The sequence below is a fragment of the Triticum urartu genome, chromosome 7A (assembly GCF_056163025.1).
Source record: "Triticum urartu cultivar PI428250 chromosome 7A, HENAU_Tu73, whole genome shotgun sequence".
NCBI lineage: Eukaryota > Viridiplantae > Streptophyta > Magnoliopsida > Poales > Poaceae > Triticum > Triticum urartu.
In genome coordinates, this window is record NC_141879.1 from 610125665 (window position 1) to 610144155 (window position 18491).

An 18491-nucleotide genomic window follows, 5' to 3' on the forward strand; every position below is an offset into this window, starting at 1 on the left:
AGAATGCAAAAATGACCAATGTAACGAGGAGCCAACTTGCCCTTGATACCGAATCGATGGGTACCCTTCAAAGGGGTAACCCGAAGGTAAGCTTTGTCGCCAACTTCATAAGCCACTTCCTTATGACTACGGTCATACTGGCTCTTTTGACGAGATTGGGCTGTTTTCAAATTCTCACGAATGATGCGAACTTGCTCTTCTGCCTCCTAGATCATATCTGGCCCAAAGAATTGTCTTTCACCGGTTTCTGACCAGTTCAAAGGTGTTCGACATCTTTGTCCATACAGAACCTCAAAAGGAGCTTTCTTGAGGCTGGATTGGTAGCTATTGCTATAAGAAAACTCGGCGAAGGGAAGGCACTTCTCCCAATCCATACCAAATAAGATAACACAAGCTCTAAGCATGTCTTCGAGAATTTGGTTGACCCTTTCCACCTGACCACTTGATTGAGGGTGGAAAGCGGCACTGAAGGAAAGATGGGTGCCCGTGGCAGTTTGGAAACTCTCCGAGAAATGAGAAGTGAAAAGACTACCATGGTCTGAATTGATCTCTAGTGGAACACCATGAAGTGACACTATTCGAGAAATATATAAGTCAGCGAGCTGACTAGCAGTGATACTCTCTCGAACAGGTAGGAAGTGAGCCACATTGGAAAGACGATCAGTGACTACGAAGATAGCATTATTCCCTCTCTTGGTCCTGGGAAAGTCGGTGATGAAGTCCATACCAACTTTATCCCATTTCCACTCAGGAATAGCTAAAGGTTGAAGGGTGCCAGCAGGCCTTTGATGTTCTGCCTTAACGCGACGACAAATGTCATAGTTAGCAATGAACTCAGCGATTTCTCTTTTCATCCTAGTCCACCAGAACCTCTGGCGTAGGTCCTGATACATCTTAGTACTACCGGGATGAATCGTGAGAGGAGATTCATGCGCCTCCTTAAGGATTAATTGTCGAAGATGTTGATTCTTGGGAACCACCAAGCGACTCTCAAAGAAAACAACACCACGATCATCTATAGAGAAACTACCACCAACTCCCTTGTTAATGTTTCTCTTGATCCGGGAAATTCCCGTATCCTGCTTCTGAGCAGAGATGATCTGATCCACAAGAGTAGGTTTCGCCAACAAGGTAGAAAGGAATCCATGAGGTGCAATGTGAAGGTTGAGCTTACATAACTCCTCATGGAGAAGTGGCTGGCCCTGTTGCAACATGAGATTGTTGCAATAGGACTTACGACTTAGTGTATCAGCCATGACATTTCCCTTGCCTGGGGTGTAGGTAATCCCTAAGTCGTAATCTGAGATCAACTCCAACCAACATCTTTACCTAAGGTTCAAATCTGGTTGGGTGAAGATATACTTGAGACTCTGGTGATCGGTGTAAATCTCACAATGCTTACCAAGAAGGTAATGTCGCCAGGTCTTAAGTGCATAGACTACGGCTGCAAGCTCTAGATCATGTGTAGGATAATTATCCTCATGTGGATGCAACTTTCGAGATGCATAGGCAATCACATTACGATCTTGCATAAGAATGCAACCTAGTCCCTGTCGTGAGGCATCACAATAGATAACAAAGTCCTTAGTGAAATCCGGTGGCACAAGTATGGGAGCAGAAGTCAGGCGTCTTTTCAATTCCTGAAAACTGTGCTCACACTGTGGGGACCACTCAAACTTTTTATCTTTCTTGAGAAGTTCCATGAGAGGTTTGGCCACTTTGGAGAAGTTCTCAACAAAGCATCGACAGTAACTGGCTAGGCCAAGGAAACTCCTAACTTGCTTAACCGTTTCAGGCGGAGTCCAATCAAGAACGGCCTGAACTCTCTTGGGATTGACAACAATGCCCTTACTAGATATCACGTGGCCCAGGTAGGTCACTTCTGGCAACCAAAATTCGCACTTGGAGAACTTGGCATAAAGGCGGTGCTCTCTGAGTTTCTCTAACACAAGTCTAAGGTGTTCGGCATGCTCTTCCTCGTTCTTCGAGTAAATAAGAATATCAGCGAGGTAAACCATGACGAACTTATCTAAGTACTCCATGAAGATTGAGTTCATCAAGCGAGAGAATGTTGCTGGAGCATTGGTTAGACCAAAGGACATGACGGTGTACTCGTACTGACCATAACGAGTGACAAAAGCCATCTTAGGAATGTCCCCGTTTCTAATCTTGATTTGATGGTAGCCTAACCTCAAATCCATATTGGAAAGACCGAGGATCCAGCGAGCTGATCATACAGATCGTTGATCCTGGGGAGCGGATACTTGTTCTTTATCGTGACCAAATTAACGGGACTATAATCTACAACCATTCGGTCCGTACCATCCTTCTTCTTGACGAAGAGGACGGGGCAAGCCCAGGGAGAAGAACTAGGACGGATGAAACCATTTTGCAAGGATTCATCGAGTTGTTTCTTAAGCTCAGCTAGCTCTAAGGGTGCCATCTTGTAAGGTCTCCTAGAGATTGGAGCGGTTCCTGGGATAAGATCTATGACAAACTCTACATCTCTGTCAGGTGGAATACCTGGCAGTTCCTCTGGAAAGACATCCGGAAAGCCACGGACTACCGAGATATCTTCAAGGTCTGGAAGAGGGTTGGCATTAAGAGAATAGAGCTAACGCTTTGCAACTTTAGTGGAGACAATGACTATCTTGCCAGATAGATGTGTAAGTTGAACAGACCTGGTGTAACAATCAATCTTGGCACAATGAGCTTTCATCTAGTCCATACCCAAGATGATGTTAATATCTGTAGACTTGAGGGCTATAAGTGATGCAAGGAATACAAGTCTGTCAACAAGGATTTCATTACCATGGCTTACACTAGAAGTTTGCCATTTGGATCCAGGAGTTTGAATGACTAGTGGAGAGGGCATATCACAAAATGAAATGTTGTGCAAGTTAGCATAGCTTTCGAAAATGAAGGAATGAGATGCTCCAGTATCGAACAGAACCGAAGCTGGATGACAATTGACAAGGAGTGTACCAAGAACGACATCTGGATCATCGTGAGCGTCTTTAGCTGAGACGTGATGCACACATCCACATTCAGTGGGAGCTGACTTGACACTGATCATCTTGCGTGATGGCTTACCACGGCCAACAGACTTCTTAGGCTAGGGTGGAGCATAGTTGGTTTGAGAGCAGTCACGTGCATAGTGTCCTGGCTCTCCGCATGTGAAGCAAGTCCCTGAAGTAGGACATGGACCCGCATTGACAAGCGGTCTACCAATAAGCCTGGGTGGAGCATGTAACTGAACTGGGTGAGGCACCACATAAGAGGGCCTCGGTGAATAAACGGGTGGAAGAGCGGAGTCCGGAACCCAAATCCGGCGCTTCTGCGAAGTAGAATCGGAGGAAGAACCCAAATCACGGGTGTGCTTACGAGACTCCTCGTAAGTGAGTTGAGTTGTCTCTGCATTAATGGCCTTGTTCACAAGAGCCTGGAATGTATTGCAATGATGCAAGTGGAGATCACGACGCAACTTGGGTTTGAGACCCTTCCGGAACCTAGCCTGCTTCTTGGCGTCCGTGGACACCTCTTCTGTAGCATAGCGGGCAAGGTTCTCAAACTCTCTACTATAAGCATCAACATCCATCTTATCTTGGGTGAAACTACAGAACTCTTCTCTCTTGCGGTCAATGAGAGCCTGAGGAATGTGATGCTCGCGAAAAGCCTCAGTGAAATCTCTGCAGGTGGTTATCTGGCCAGCTGGAAGCATAGCCTCATAGTTCTGCCACCAAATACTAGCAGGACCTTCTAGGTGATATGCAGCCTAGCTGACCTTGACACCTTTAGCTACATTCGCAGAATGCATCTTGTGTGTGATACTATGGAGCCAGTCATCTGCATCGAGTGGCCCAATGGAATGATGGAAGGTAGGTGGTTTCAGACCAATGAAATCATAGATGGTCGCTGACTCTTTGCACTGAGGTGCGGTGTTCTTCTCGATACGTGCTAACAAGCGGTTAGACTCACGCTTATTCCTCTCCATCTATAACATGAACTCTGCCAATGAAGACTGGTCGGGAGGATCCTCATCCCTACCATCTCCGTGGTTCCGACTACGAGCAACAGAACTTCGGTTAACCGACGACATCCTGAAGAACCAACCAAGGAAACAAGGATGGATTCAACATCACCATAAGGATATAGAATATAGTACAAGGAAAAATACTATCTCTTGAACTCCTAGGACAATTCCGGCAGCATAATGGTAGTAAAATGCTCAAAATGAGACATTCTGCAAAAGACGGGGTAGCACCATACTCAACATCATCACTCAAGGTTCTGAGATATTACTAAACAGGCTACACCGGAGGTACTCGAACTGGGATATGACTCAAATCAACCAATCCTTAGAGACTACAGAGTAGTAACACGTCATCCTAATAGACGAAAGAGAAAGCCTAGTTCCTTAACCCCGTAGGAAAGATAGGATGACTCAGATTAGAAGGCATGAGGTATAAGGAGTAAAAGAGCCTTACGTTCCCTTCCACAATCAATTCCCCTATATAGCTAAAGAATTTCTAGACTCAACTTTGACCAGGTTGGCTTGGTAGTCCTACAGGCAGTCAGGCTCTGATACCAAAGCTATCGGGACCCCGATTCTAAGTCACACCGATCTAGCATGTAACACCTCATATCACTTTGCGGCCACATGTACGGTATTCCCACGGGTGTCGCCTTACCATGGCCCGGGACCGTTTGCGCCTTTTGGCTCACGTATATGATAGTGTCGCTAGCATCCATATGACAGAGAACCTGGGCCGACATGACTAGTCGTGAACCCAAGGTGGCACTAACTTACAGGGACATGCATACATGAAACAACATTGAGCGTGTCGGTCAGCAGCATGTGAGTCCGGGCTGTAGCAACTGGGCTAACAGGACTCCGAGAACCCGGGCTGTAGCAGGTTAGGTAGGACTCCGGATGTCACCGCGTGACATTTCCCTGAAGGGACAGACACATGAACGAAGTGAATCACATGCCGACCAGTCTAAGCGTTCCAGAGTAGTAGTGCTGGACTAGCAGGACTCCGGTGAACTGGGCTGTAGCAGACTACCATGGCTCAGTGGAAGCACTAGACTACATTTCCCCATAGGAGAGGCTACCAAGGATAAACAACTAGGTTGTCGGATCCCACACATAGCAATACATGTCACACGTACGCATAACATGCAAGTATGTGTTGTATAACATGGCATCACAACATAACTCAAACTCATATAGATAAAGGTCCAGAAGAGCCACATAGCATTAAATAGAAATAGGGGTCACATGACCAATCATTCAGAGCATACAAGCAACGGAAGCATTACATGTCTGAGTACAGACAACTACAAAAGAAAAAGGCTGAGAAGCCTGACTATATACAAGTCCCTCCCAAGGGTACAAGATCGTAGCTGAGGTAACAAGCTACTCGTTGAAGGCCAAGCGGTACTACTAGTGAGATAGATGTCTCACCTGCAAAACATAAATAAAGCAAATGTGAGTACAAAGGTACTCAACAAGACTTACATTAGATCCTATCATACATGCATTTGTATCAGGAAGGTAATGTGGGGTTTAGTTGCAGCAAGCCAGCTTTGACTCAGTGGCTATCCTGTTCTACGACAACGAGAAACTTCTTTGAGGTGAGGCAGCGCACACGAGTCCACTAATCACCACATCAATACACTACTATGGATTCATCCCCGTCTCTCTACGAGAAGGCCATCCATAGCACTCACACTTGTCTTGAGCATTTTAGAGTATCCACTTTAAGTTGTCTATGTACCACGTAAGCATCCAAGAAGTCCATAACCGAGGACACGGTTATTCGAATAGATCATGGTAACCCTGCAGGGGTGTACTTCTTCACACACGCTCTCACCACTTATCACCATGTACACATCATGTATCTCGGCAACCTTCAAGCAGAAGCCCGGTGAGGGTGTCGGCCACGACCTAACTAACCACACAAGACTCTAGTCTAGGTTTATCGCCTATTCGGGTTCCATCCGCAAGGAGATCCGGCCGGGGTGTCGCTCACGGCCCCAAACAATGTGAGCAAGGTTCCCAAGCCCACCATCCGGGTGCCACTTGGTACACCGTGCCTAGTCTGTCCCGAGCCCACTCTGCCGGGTGCCACTCGGTAGAAAAATAGCACTACCTACAAACACCAGAAACTATTTGCAACTCCTAGACAGAGATCAAGGCGGTTAATAAGTCGAGAGAGCTTGGAGCGCCCGGAGCCCAATGTGTGGTAGTATCTAGTCATTGGACAACTTACACAGAACTCAGTTCTTAAGGACGGTCCCAATGAGACAACCCACCATGTACTCATACATGGCCTCCCACTGCTACCTTTACCAAATCGTGTTCACACGCTTAACTCCCAACATCAGAACATAGCATAACACTCCAATTCATTCCCGATGAATCCGACCTGACACAACTCTAAGCAATAGCAGGCATGGCATGGTAGGAACACAACATGGCTCAATCAACTCCTACACGTGCTAGTGGGTTTTAACTATTTACTATGGCAATGACAGGTCATGTAGAGGAATGGGTTCAACTACCACAGCATAAAGTAGTAGTTGAATCGTTGTTGTCCTAATGCAGTAAATGAGAGCAGGAGCGAGAGAGTAGGATTGTATCGGAATGAACAAGGGGGTTTGCTTTCCTGGTAGATCAACAGGGGGGCACTGCTCCTTAGACAGGTACTCTGGAGCACTCTCCGGAGCGGGACCTATCGAGAGGGAACGGTGTTGGAAATCAATACACAAGCATATGCAACAATATGATGCATGAACATGGCATGAAGATGTGATGTTGTTTGAGTTAACGCAACTAGCATTCAACTTGGAAGAGGTCCATTTGAAGCAAAGGTTCAAATGCAACCCTAATTGAAATCCCTTTAAATGCCATAAGTGTGTTTTCACATATACAACTTGTATAAGTTGGTTTGTCATGCGTGAAAATGGTACAGATGGATAGATTGCATTTTTCTGATAATTTTTCATATATAAGTTATTTCAATCTGAGCTACGGTTGAATTTCTCTGAATTTTTGAAGTTTATAACATTTTCTGGATTTTCTTGATTTAATTTAAAACCAGAAAATGATATATTGCGTCAGCACTAAGTCATGGTGACGTCAGTATTGACCAACGTCAAATTTGACTGGTGGGCTCCACCTGTCATTGACTCAGGGGGTTAACAGGGGTTATTTAAATTAAATTGTGTCACTAGCAATGCGGGTCCCACATGTCATCCACTCGGGGTTGATTAACTGGGTGGTTAGCACCTAATCTAATCCTGCCACGTCAGCGTCGCCGGATTAAGCACCGGCGACCACATCTCGCGGCGGAGGATTGCCGGAGTTGCTCGGGCTCGCGCTACAGGCGGCGGTTGGCGACGCGGTTGGTCTTTACGGCTAGCTGGAGCTCGCGCGCACCTAATGGAGTAGGCATGGGGGGCTACGGTGGCCTGTGGTGGCGGTAGTAGCAGCAAGCTTGGCGGCGGCTGGAGCTTGGGTGAGCTCGGGGTCGAGGCTACAACGGTCGTGGCGATGCGGGGTTAGCACCTATGGCTTCTAAGCGGTGCGACGAATACATTGGACGCATGCCTGGGACCAAATGGTCACCGGAGTGTCGCCGGCGTCAAGCTCGTGTGGCGGTGCGTCTCGGCTCCGGTGGAGGAGGCAGCTAGAGCTCGAAATCGGGCATGGAGTTAGGGGTAAACAAAGCAGGGGCTCACATGGAGTCGGTAGGGAGGCTCAACAAGCTCGGAAAGGACCAGACGGCGGCGTAACGGCGATGGCGATCCGGCGGCCATGCGCGGAGAAGACGGGTCGATGGCGAGGCAGCAGGGCGTCCGGCGGTGCGTGGCTCATCGGGGACGAAGAGGAGGTTGTAGCGGAGCTTGCAGGCACGAAGAGAGAGGGCGAGGGGGAGGCGGTAGCTACGACGGCGACGAGCTGCAGCGATAGCAGCGCTCGGGCGCGGGATAAAGAGCGAGGGGGAGAGACAGAGGAAAGGAGATCGACTCGGGGAGAGAGTGAGAGAGGGTCGGGGGAGTACGCGGCGGCTCCAGGAGCCTCTCCTGCGTCGGCGGAAGCAGGAGGTGGCCATGTCGTGTGGCGCAGGTGCCGGGCACGCGCCTCTCGTCCTCCTAGCGAGAGGAGGGGGATGACTGGCAGAGGCCTGGTGGGCTGGGCCGCACAGTGCCAGGCCGTAGGTAAGGTCCAGGTAAGTGTTTCTCTATTTTTGTTTTCTTTTTGATTTTTCTGACATTTGTTTGGTTTAATAAAAATACTAAACCATTTTATTTTCTTATGCCAATTTTTGCAGGGGCTAGTGGTATTATTCCAGAGCTCCTCAACTACTGGCATAATTTTTGGACAATATTATATATATAACAATATATATCCAAAGCAAATAACTACTGCATTAATTCCAAATGCCCAAAATAAATACTTATGAGCTCCTGAAAATGTTGGTTTGATTTTTATCTCTATCCAATATTTTCAGAGAGCAACATGAGCATTTTCTTGGACCTTTTTGGAGAAATTTTTTATTAGGGTCATTTCCAAAATGATTCTAAGGGTTTCACAAATCCCCATTTCAAATTTCAATGAAATTTAAACATGATGCAAACATGAAGGCTAGCCTAGGTCATACCAGAACTAGGGATGTGAGACCTGCCCCAAGGTGGGCACCAAATTTCGTGGTTCTAAGTCTGACAGTAGAATGGGGGATAGGGATGTAGAGGCAAGATCCTAGCTATGGAGGAGTTGTACATGCGAGTTTTACGAGTTCAGGCCCTTCTTAGAGGAAGTAACAGCCCTACGTCTCAGAGCCCGGAGGTGGTCGACTGGATTATATGCGCATGTGTTGAAGGGGGTGCAAACCCTTGTCCCAGAGGAGGGGGTGGCTTATATAGAGTGCGCCAAGTCCTCAGCTCCCCTCTGTTACACGGGGTTCAATGTTCATAAAGAGAGAGCGTTACATGTAACGTCTATAATAAAGTGCTACAAATGATCATTAAATATACGAGTGAATGCCCGACCGTTGCTGTGTAGAACGGCTTTAGGTCTTCTTGTACGTCGAGTGGTCTTTTACATGGTCGAGTGGTTGAATAGTCGAGTGACGCAAAGAAGGAGTAGTCTCCGAGTGAATGGTAGGTCGAGTGGATTGCACTCGACACCTTTATTGGGTCCACCTCGTTTACTCTTGAACTTCTTTGCTTCTAAGACAAGGACCTTGGGTAGGACGTATAGGTCAGGCCAATTACCCTACCCCAGGTCTATGTCCTCATCAGCGGGCTAGAGTATGCGGGCATGTCTCCGTCGCCGGCTACGACATCGAGGTCATCGACAGCGATGGCCTGACATGGGCTGCGTCACAGGTTAAGTGGCCCACCCCAACCCCTCGGGTTCAACTGCCGTTGATCTCATCCATGGCACCGCCACTGATCTCCTCTGGCTCACTGTCAACACTTTGCCATTCTACATCGCCATCGAGCCCCTTTTGTCATTTCTGAAGGACACGTTCTGCGATGCTGGCTCGGGATCCACAGCTTCCAAGTCAGACCTCATCGACGGCGACCACGAGGAGGGCACCCTCTCCGACTCTTCCAAGGGGAAAGAGCCCATCTGCTCTTCCAAGGGGAAAACGCCCGTCTGTGATATCATGGAGGGCACCCTACAATCGTGCTCTTCCAAGGGGGAGGAGCCCATCTGCGACAACATGGAGCGCATCCAGGGTCCGTGCTCTTCCCACGGGAACGAGCCCATCTGTGACAACTGAGGAAACCCATGATCTGTTTTGCCATGCCTCTTCACAGGGGGAAACCCATGATTTGTTTTTTTGAGTCCCTTTTGTAGTGTAGTGAGAATATGTCCATAATTCTTATATCTGGTTGTTTGCAGTATGCCTTGTTTATTTCAGTTGTTCACAATGTGATGCTCTATATGTGCAATTATTTACTATGTAGTACATTTCATCAATCCAGTTTTAAACATACCGATAGGAATGCATATATTTGCTTGTTGTTAAGCCTGATATAGCTAGCATATGCCTCTTTTAAAGTTTTTTGATTGTTCGGTTGTTTTTAGTTAGCATACGTCCAGTTTCAAATGCTATCTTTGGTTGTTTGTAGCATGCCTTGTTTATTCCAGTTATTCACAACATGATGTTCTATATGTGCAAGTATGAACTATGCAGTTCAATTTCATCAGTACCAGTTTCAACAATACCACTATGAATGACTACATTTGGTTGCTGCATCTTGTAGTTAACACGCGTTTCCATTTTTATTTAACAATAAGCAGTGTACTTAGACCGACACAATACCAGTTTGAATGACTATGTTTGCTTGTTGTTAAATGTAAGTCCTGTTGCAGTTAGCACAACTTTCCACTTGTTTTGCTTTACTAGTGTGCTTAAACCTACACAGTGAAGCTATGTTTTGGAGATTATTTTGTCTGCCACGTATAATTTTGGTTGATGTTTAGCCTGTTGTGCCTAACATGCTTCTTGATTTACCTGCACAAGACAATTTTGGGAACGACCACTGTTTTCCATCGAGGTTAGTTTCATACCATGGCTTATAGATGCTCACTATTCAGGATATCGGTAGCTGGTACCATATAGGCCAGCGGCTGATAAGGGACTTATCAGTGAATCGGACTTTTAACTGAATATATCTGCAACCCATTTTTCGTTAGGTTAACTAGGGCCATATAATAATATATCTGAGGGTACATAGCAACATGCACTCTACTTAATATCTAAATATGCAATCCTAGGCTACATAGCAACAAGGAAGAGTGTTACATTAATGTTCTAATGATGTCTACCTATACGTAGAAGAGCAGCAATAGAAACAACAACACAACCCTATTTGGATACTCAACTTAGCTAGAGGTTAAAGTTAGTTTCTAGCTCATTTCTCCATCCAAAGAGTTGTTTGGATGGCAGGGTTAGATTGACAATAAATGCACAAGGAGAACTAGCTACAATTAGCACCTCTTGGGTTGGATAGTTTTTTTGGGTGGGTTATAGATGCAACTAGCTCAAACTAGCCCTCATGTTCAGATATACTTTAGGGCTATTTGAGCCCGAACTAGCTCAAAGTAACTGTAACCCATGGATACAATAGTAGTTAGTCAGCCGATAATTTGTCAGAATGCACTAAACTCCTTTCGGCCCATAATATAAGATGTTAATTCATCTAATATGTGAGTGTATTTGATGTTATAAGATATTCCCTCCGTTCCTAAATATTTGTCTTTTTAGAGATTTCAAATGGACTACCACATACAGATGTATATAGACATATTATAAAAGAGTGTTGTACTACATCATTGTGCAATTGTTGTTTAGCTTCTAATATTAATTTGGTGCTTTTAGGTACATATGTCATTGGTAAAGATCCGCGCTTCGACCCTTTCTGTGTATGGGGCAATGAGATATCGATGAACCAGCATCAAGTGAGGAAGCTGATAAAGATTGTTAGTAAAATGGGTCCAAAGATGGCAATAAACTATTTGTTTACACTTTATCCAAGACAACAGCGAACTGCAAGATGGTAAGTAAGAACTCTCCAGCCTTCTTTTTACTGCCCATAACAGTTATGTTAGATGACAATGTCTGAATCCTTTTCCTTTGCAGTGGTTGCCAAAGCAGTTTACTCAAGATTACCTCTCAAACTACATGATTGGTGGGCATGCAAAGGTTAAAGTATTTCTACCAGAACACGATGATTTATCTAGATGTTTTCATGAAGACCGTGAAGGATGTTCGGTCGACCATCACAAGGGGTTGGACTAGAGTCGTGTGTGCCTTTTGCATGGAGGAGGGCAAAATATGGGCATTCCGCTTCACCTTGTTCAGCAACCAGAATATATTTCACCTCTTTCTTTACCGTCTTTAATAGTACAAGCATACATTTGTGGTTCATCATTCTTTATTTGGTTCTTATGTAATTCTTGAACATATGTACCTATGAATCGAATAATGCATTGGTTGTTTGAACCTGATGGATATGAATAAAGCTGTAGCATCACTACAAAAAAAGACACTTCCGTGATGATACGTGTTTGTCACAGTAGGTCACGTTTTCTGTCATGCATGTACATCCATGAAGATTTTATGACAGAATCAAGATAGTCATACCTGTGCTGTCATAGAAGTGTTCCATGACATTATGAAAATTATCATCACGTAAGTGTCCACTTCCATGACGATAAAACACGCGTCATAGAAGTGCTTTCGCCAAGGGTGACCGACACGTGGCATCGACCGTAACAGCTCGCCGTTAAGCTATTGGGTCCGGTTTTTGATACAATAACCCGTTAATAGACCAGACCAATGGGGTTTTTCCACATGTAAAATTCTCATTGGCCGGAGGAAACACGTGTTGGCTCACCGCTGGGACAGATGTCACTCACTGGACAGGAGGAGCCTATGATACGTCGACACGTGGCATGACCCAATAGAGGCCCATTCCGGTGAAAAGGCCGGGCCTGTCAAAATAAGAGGGCCGGCCATTAGCGCAGGCCCATTTACATGTACGGCCCATAAAAGTTACATAGAATCGGCTCATCAAAGGCCCATTTTAGATTCGACAATTTCCAGCCCATCGTCAGTTTAAGCCCGTTAACGGCCCGCTACGTTTTTGAGCCCAATTGCGGCCCGAGCTTCTTTCGGCCTGTTAGCAGCCCATCGTCCGTTCCAGCCCGTTAACGGCCTGGAATGTCTTTCGGCCTTTTCTCGCCCCATTCTGAAGTTGGGCCAATTCTAGCCCGCTATGACTTTAGGCCTATCCTCGGCCCATTCGGTAAATGGGCAAACTCTTAGCCCATTTTGTCTCTCGGCTTGTTAAGGGCCCGCACAATAGTTGGGCCGTTGACTTTAGGTCCATTAGGGCCCACGTTCCGCAGGGCATCATTTCAGCCCAACGTGACTTTCGGCCTATTAAAAGCCTAGTTTGCAAATTGGGCCTCCTCTGGCCCATAACACTTTCGGCCTCTTACTAGCCCGTAAAGTAAAAGGGCCGAGACAAAATTGACATTTATTTTGGCCTGCTAAAGGCCCACATGCCATTTCCATTTATACGGCCCTATCGAGCTTTAGGCATATTGACGGCCTGCTAAGAGCCGATGTTACGATGGGCCCATTTGGGATGCACTTAATATTATTTTGACCAGCCTAATTAAGGCCCGCTTTGACTGCACATGTTTGTTCATTTGTATGGCGTCCAGGAAATGTTTGGGCGTGTTGGCCCCCGTTTCAACGATATAGCATATTCAAGAATTATCCTACTCTATACTATCGCCTCTAAAAAACATACACTACAATAAAAAGCATAGAAACGTAGAATAATACTACACTATACAATAAAGAAATTACAGACTAATATACCCACTGGGCATTATAGTTCGGCATGAGTGATTATAAACCATACACAAATAGCAAATTACATACACTGGACAAATAAAGCTCATACATCATGGACGCGCATCAACATGACTTACCATTTGAACTATAATCTCTTCAGAAAAAAGGATTGGCTGGATTCAGATAGCACAAATTTCAGTCTGCAAAATCTCCAATTCCTTCGTGGTTACCTCAGTGTCTTGTTTCATTTTTTGACTCCTGCATCTAATACCTGCATGTCCAGTCTCAACTTGTTGATTGTGCGTTGAGAATCATGTACATGTTGTCTTGCCACGTCTAGTTGATGCTCGAGAACATCAGCACATTCCAATTCCAATCCATAATCATTCAGTAACGGCCATGCCGCACTGCTCGCAGATCTTTGCGTTGATGTCACTTCATCCTGAAATGTTTCTGTAAGTACACAAGACTAGGGAAAAAATATAGTTACAACAGTGAAGCGAGCAAGATAGACTATTTTGTACATGGCAAAACATGACTAACAATAATGTTACATGTCATGAAGGATAAGCAGGTGATATTTTAAAAATTATAGTCTGTGCAACCTACATACAGAAATCTCTCTTAGCTCACCAGAGGAGCACGATGTTAGGGCCCAATCCAAAACATAGACAAGTTACAAATTTAGACAGCATGTTGCGTATAAGTAAGGAAGCAGTTGGCCATTCTGTAGCTTAATTAAAGTCTTAGGGAGCATGATGAACAACAGAGAGATTCATACAAACCTACTACAACAAGCAAAACTATGCAATCATTAGCCTAGTACAAACTAGATTGTGAGCCTCATGCAATAATAGTTGGTTAACTTCAAAGCTTCAGGCACACTTTGCGAGAGTAATTAAATGGTAAGGACTTTAATTATGTCAACTAATAGTTATAGAAGTACCCAACATCAGGCATCATTGTTTGGGCATCTCATTAACTGAGGACAAATAAAACAACTGAAAAGAGAAAATTAACTATGCCTGAAACAAACAAGGAATTGAACTGTTGAGTTGGATACAATGACTTACCTTAACTAGTTGAACAGGCTCAGCGCAGCTCCTACTTCTCTTGCAAGGCTCATTCCTAACATCTTGTACTTGGAAATCCTCAATCTTATCTTCATTGCACCCCCTCTGCAAGGTGACACAAACTAGTTACCCGTCTCCTTGGAAGATAAATATGCATACTTTCTAGTCTGCAAACAACACAAAAGGATGAGATTATAACAAAACAATACCACATAATGAAACATGCCACATCTCTTGCACTTGCACACAATGAAATGAGCACTTACTATGTCTGCACTATGTAAAAACTAGGCATACCTTCGATCTGGATCTCCAGTTACTCTTGGAGAGCCTACTTTAGTGTACAGCCAAACCTTTATGTCACCTATGAGTTAGACAAGGCCCCACTACAACAACCCTTAGTGTTTAAATTGTTGACAAGCTCTGTTAGAGTGTTAGGTCAAGAACATCAAGTAATCAAAGGAAACAGTCCTAGTATGGCTGGCTGATGCAAACAATAATTGAAAAGATGTGTGAGCAAATCTTACATATCAAGAAAAGAAGCAAAGAAGGAGGCTTAAATACCATCACTTGATTGACCAGATTTAAGGGGCATTTAAACATCATGTGCAATGTATGAACTAACATAAACATTGCATATTCCAGATTCTACAATGGAATGCACATGTATTAGGTTATGCCATGTATGATGATGCCTAAATCTACACTATAGCAGGTAGGAGTGATTCATCATTGCACGCACAATTGAATTACAGGTTAAGGGCCAGTTTGATTCCGCCTTTTTAGGGCTTATTGTCATAATAATCCATAAAAGATGTAAAGAAGTCATTTTTGAGTTATGGGCTTGGGCTTAACTTATTTCGCTTTGGAGGGGGGGTGTTTCGGGTAGAAGCTCACTAAAAATTGAAGGGAAGGGGAATAGTGATATGACTATGTTGCCTTCCTATATTACACTCAAAATGCAACTGCTGACGCCCGCATCACACCTGACCCTCAAGTAAAAACAACACACGCAAGCGTTCATTGCCCTGCCCACTCGCATCTCCTCTCCCCCTTCCCTCTACCTCGATCCCCTACATGTAGCCCTAGGGTTCCTCCAGCGAGCCGTCGCCTCTGGTCCCATCTGGCTTGGTCCTCGACGATGCTCTGTCCAGCTAGGCTACATGGCCGGTAGGTAGGGGCAAATCTCCCTGGCTGCTCCTCCCTCTGGCGCTGCCCCTCATTCTCATGGTGTCCAGCAGCTGCTCCACTGTGGTCCATCCAACGCACTACTCCGGCGGGTGCCGCACAACTACGGCTGATGCCACACTGCAGCAGAAGGCACCTTATTCCTTCCTATCCGTCAGATATAAATTGGATGGCCTATATTGCAGGATGGCAGGCACATCATCATCACCAACTCTGTTTTTATCTCTAACTCCTATAAAAGACTCAGTTGGTGAGGATGGTGTGTCTGCCATCCGTCATTTCTGACCATCAGATCTACATCTAACGACTATGATGTAAGTCGTGGCATTTCTGCAACAAGACCCCACTTCTCTGCTCCAATTTGCAGAAACCCCTTAGTATCTTGAAACCAACCACATCCCTCCCCACCTCATCAAAACAGCCACAAGGAATATATTTTGAGTGAAACCTAATATGAGTATATTTTTAGTGATATATACACCAAACTAGAGTGTTTTTCTTTCAAGTTTGTGAACATGCATTATTCTATTTTGGATCTGTTGCAACGCACGGGCACAATGCTAGTAAGAGTAGAGAAAATGATGAACGAGGGAAGGCCTTATTTGTAGACGTGGAGAGGGGTGTGGGTATCTTTTTGCAAAATTGCGATAGTTTCCTTCCGATGTAAATCCGATGGCCTATATTGCAGGATGGCATGCACACCATCATCACCAACTCTGTTTTCTACTCCCTCCGTTCCTAAATATTTATATTTTTAGAGATTTCAACAAGTGACTACATACGGTGCAAAATGAGTGAATCTACACTCTAAAATATGTCTACATACACATCCGTATGCGGTACTCCATTTGAAATCTGAAAAAGACAAATATTTAGGAACGGATGGAGTATAAGGGTAGACATGGAGATATATCTCTAGCATGGTAGTCTTTAACTTTAGATTTTTATATTATATATTATTTATTTAATATATACTTCTTTCGCTACTGTACTGACAGTGGAACCCACAGAGTACTTAGAATAGAAGATTAAGGATGGACCTGTTTCTTTTTAACTTTCTGTACGAAGCTGTAGCCACCCTGCAAGTCACGTGTACACTGTACATGCAATTAACTTTTATTAGAGGGAGAATCATACACACAATTAACTCAAATGGATTGGATGTGACTCTATTATTTCCAGCATAAGAGCATCTCCAACGGCAGCCGGCAAATTTCCTCCCGCTTCCTTCCGCGGAGGACGACATCAAACGCCAGCGGCATACATTTTCGCAACTCTAACCAACTAGATGAAATTCATGCAAACAAGGACTGTTTTCATATAAGCATGCATGATTTCATATAAAAAAGCCGGATCTTCATATAAACATGATGTATTTCATTACATTTACATGAACTAAGCGGTGCTAATCGGCTCTCTTGGTATAATTAATACTCCCTCCATCCGGAAATACTTGTCCTAGAAATAGATGTATCTAGACTTATTTTAGTTATAGACACATCCAATTTATCCATTCTTAGAACAAATATTTCCCACCAGCGGGAGAGGGAGTACCTAATTGAAATGGCCGCCCACGTATCCCATTGTCTTCCTCATGTCTGGCAGACACTTGCGGGGTCGACGAAGGTCCTCGGAAGAGACGAAGTAGCAAAGAAACCACCTGAATGCACAGTCTTCGCCTCGGCGGTGGACTTCATGGGACCCAAGTGGCGGCAGCCTCCCGTGTTCTACTTCTCCTCGATGATGGCGGCGGACACGGAGAAGATGGCCACCGACTCGTCGCTCTCCACACACCCGGCTTCTGTCTCTGCCTGCATGGTGTTGCCGCAGGCACGGGAGGCGCGATCGCAGGCACGGGAGGCGCGCCCACAAACACGGGAGGTGTGGCCACCGCAGACACTGGTTGCGCGGTATGATGTGGCAGCGACAACTCCCGTACCGGCATGGAGCAACTCCCCACTCCTCATCAAGCTGAACTGGAGCGGCGAGTTGCTAAACCACGCACCGGATTGGGGAAGCAACTGGCTCCGTCGGGCCAAGCGAGGTTGATGAAGCACCGAGCGGCCTCGCCCGTATCCGGAGGGCTCGGCGGGCCACCTAGCCGGGTAGTATGCCGGACAATGGCTCCTGGGAAGCCATCAGAAGAGTGGAGAAAATGGTGAAGGAGGAGATGGGGGAGCGGCGGAGGGGTGCGATTCTTGCCCGCTATCTATGTGGCCTTGTTTAAATAGATGGCGGATGGTAGGAGCTTGGTCGGCGTTTGGCCTAGTTTAGACTGAGGGCGGACGGGAGGAGCTCGACCGGTGTTGCATTTAATTCCGGCCCGCTCATGAACGGACGTGCGACCGGAGTAGGTTTCTCGGTTTGCATGCTAACGGAGGGGTTTGATGGAGGCGAGGAGGCGTGTTCAACCGGGCGTGCAGCGGGCGACGCAGTACTATTCGATTTGACAGTGGGCAGCACAGTTCCCGATACGGCTTTAATGCAGACGAGGGAGGGGTAGCGGTCCCCGAAATGTTGAATGGCCAATGATGCATCCTCCTTCAATTAGCATCACGCATGTATGAGGGAAGTAATGGGAGCAGGACCAGGAAAAGAGGCTGCACGATGTGAATGCAATGAGTTTGCACTCATATATAGGCGCCCCTCCATTCCAATGCATCTACCACATCGTACGCACCTAAGCATTTGCCTAAACACCTACACTAAGAGAAAAGTGCTCACTCCAGACCCATGGGGGCGAGGCGCGCGAGCGGCAAGCGGCTGTGCCAGGTGGTCCACGACGCTGGCCTACGGCATGGCGCCGAGGATCGTCTCTAGACGGTGTTCACGACCGGCT